Below are 3,183 nucleotides of genomic sequence, written 5' to 3' on the forward strand. Positions count from 1 at the left end.
TCACCACCCTCCTAGTGAAAAAGTTTTTCCTAATATCCAACCTAAACCTCCCCCACTGCAACTTGAGACCATTACTCCTCATTCTGTCATCTGCTACCATTGAGAACAGTCTAGATCCATCCTCTTTGGACCCCCTTTCAGGTAGTTGAAAGCAGCTATCAAATCCCCCCTCATTCTTCTCTTCCGCAGACTAAACAATCCCATTTCCCTCACCCTCTCCTCATAAATCATGTGCTCCAGCCCCCTAATCATTTTTGTTGCCCTCCGCTGGATGCTTTCCAATTTTTCCACATCTTTCTTGTAGTGTGGAGCCCAAAACTGGACACAGTACTCCAGATGAGGCCTCACCAATGTCGAATAGAGGGGAACGATCACGTCCCTCGATCTGCTGGCAATGCCCCTACTTATACAGCCCAAAATGCCATTAGCCTTCTTGGCAACAAGGGCACACTGTTGACTCATATCCAGCTTCTCGTCCACTGTAACCCCTAGGTCCTTTTCTGCAGAACTGCTGCCGAGCTATTTGGTCCCTAGTCTGTAGCGGTGCATGGGATTCTTCCGTCCTAAGTGCAGGTCTCTGCACCTGTCCTTGTTGAACCTCATCAGATTTCTTTTGGCCCAATCCTCCAATTTGTCTAGGTCCCTCTGTATCCTATCCCTACCCTCCAGCATATCTACCACTCCTCCCAGTTTAGTGTCATCTGCAAACTTGCTGAGGGTGCAATCCACACCATCCTCCAGATCATTTATGAAGATATGGAACAAAACCAGCCCCAGGACCGACCGCTGGGGCACTCCACTTGATACCGGCTGCCAACTAGACATGGAGCCATTGATCACTACCCGTTGAGCCCGACAATCTAGCCAGCTTTCTATCCACCTTATAGTCCATTCATCGAGCCCATACTTCTTTAACTTGCTGGCAAGAATACTGTGGGAGACTGTGTCAAAAGCTTTGCTAAAGTCAAGGAACAGCACGCCCACCGCTTTCCCCTCATCCACAGAGCCAGTTATCTCGTCATAGAAGGCAATTAGGTTAGTCAGGCATGACTTGCCCTTGGTGAATCCATGCTGACTGTTCCTGATCACTTTCCTCTCCTCTAAGTGCTTCAGAATTGATTCCTTGAGCACCTGCTCCATGATTTTTCCAGGGACTGAGGTGAGGCTGACTGGCCTGTAATTCCCAGGATCCTCCTTCTTCCCTTTTTTAAAGATGGGCTCTCATTAGCCTTTTTCCAGTCATCTGGGACCTCCCCCGATCGCCATGAGTTTTCAGAGATAATGGCCAATGGCTCTGCAATCACATCCGCCAACTCCTTTAGCACTCTCGGATGTAACGCATCCAGCCCCATGGACTTGTGCTCATCCAGCTTTTCTAAATAGTCCCGAACCACTTCTCTCTCCACAGAGGGCTGGTCACCTCCTCTCCATGCTGTGCTGCCCAGTGCAGTAGTCTGGGAGCTGACTTTGTTCGTGAAGACAGAGGCAAAAAAAGCATTGAGTACATTAGCTTTTTCCACATCCTCTGTCACTAGGTTGCCTCCCTCATTCAGTAAAGGGCCCACACTTTCCTTGACTTTCTTCTGTTGCTAACATACCTGAAGAAACCCTTCTTGTTACTCTTAACATCTCTTGCTAGCTGCAACTCCAGGTGTGATTTGGCCTTCCTGATTTCACTCCTGCATGCCCGAGCAATATTTTTATACTCTTCCCTCACCATTTGTCCAATCTTCCACTTCTTGTAAGCTTCTTTTTTGTGTTTAAGATCAGCAAGGATTTCACTGTTAAGCCAAGCCGGTCGCCTGCCATATTTGCTATTCTTTCTACACATCGGGATGGTTTGTCCCTGTAACCTCAATAAGGATTCTTTAAAATACAGCCAGCTATCCTGGACTCCTTTCCCCCTCATGTTATTCTCCCAGGGGATCTTGCCCATCAGTTCCCTGAGGGAGTCAAAGTCTGCTTTTCTGAAGTCCAGGGTCTGTATTCTGCTGCTCTCCTTTCTTCCTCGTGTTAGGATCCTGAACTCGACCATTTCATGGTCACTGCCTCCCAGGTTCCCATCCACTTTTGCTTCCCCTACTAATTCTTCCCGGTTTGTGAGCAGCAGGTCAAGAAGAGCTCTGCCCCTAGTTGGTTCCTCCAGCACTTGCACCAGGAAATTGTCCCCCAGATTTTCCACCAGCCAGACCTGAGGGTAACAAGGAACAAAGAGCTAGTCCCGTGAACTGCTTCAAGGAACCGAAGCAGCTAAAAGATCAGTAGAAAAAGCCGGCAGTGCCTGCTCTTGATTACAAGCCAGATAAGGGACTGTCTCCACAGGCCCTTTCCAGGAGGGGCCCAAGGAAAAGTTCTCTCAGAACTGGCCCAACGCTTGCTGATACCATGCCAGCCCTCGGCCACTCAGCCCAGAGGTACATTTTATGCCTGCGAGACAGTGATCTTGATAAACATCCCTCAAGGCTCAAGTGCCTGTGTTTTCCGAAGCGATGCTGCAGCAGAGAGTTTGATGCAACAGGTTGCGAGGATCAGTTCTGCTATTTGAGAGGAAGAAGTGAAGAATTTGCAGCATGCAGCCTCCTGGGATCTGTAGCCAGCAGTGGGAGAGGCGCATTGCTTAGCAGAGGGCTCCCCTGCGTGGTACAGCGGAGTACAGCACCCACTACGCTGCCTCAGAGGAGCAAGGCATGGTGGGGAGGCTCCACCCACGGCAGGGTGCTAGAGGACAGGGGCTGCCTGGATCCTTCATACAGGTGTAAGGGTCCCAGAAATCGGAGCTGGAGAAGATAGGTTAGGGCTCCCCCCGGTCCAGTGCTGGGGCCAGGGCACGACTCTTCAGCCAAGCCCATTTTTAAGTAGAGTCCAAGCCAGATAAATCTAGCGTCAAAAGAAGAGAGGTTGCAGGGGGCGGAAGGACCGGAAAGCTCCATATCACACAAGGAGCAGGAGCAGCCTGACAAGAGCCCATGGAGAGGCAGGGCTGGTGGATTCCCTCCCCGAGCCACTGTGTCAGGCTGAGACAGGCCAGTGCCGGTCCCTCCAGAACCGAGCAACAGAGCCCCGAGACCAGCACAGGCCATTTGCTTCTCCTACCCAGGCCGCTTCCCGCCTCTGCCCTGATGGCTCCACATCTCGGCAGAGCCCGGGGCAGAAGCGGTGCTCCATGGAACGCAGACAGGCGGA

The sequence above is a fragment of the Chelonia mydas genome, chromosome 12 (assembly GCF_015237465.2).
Source record: "Chelonia mydas isolate rCheMyd1 chromosome 12, rCheMyd1.pri.v2, whole genome shotgun sequence".
NCBI classification, from domain to species: Eukaryota; Metazoa; Chordata; order Testudines; family Cheloniidae; genus Chelonia; species Chelonia mydas.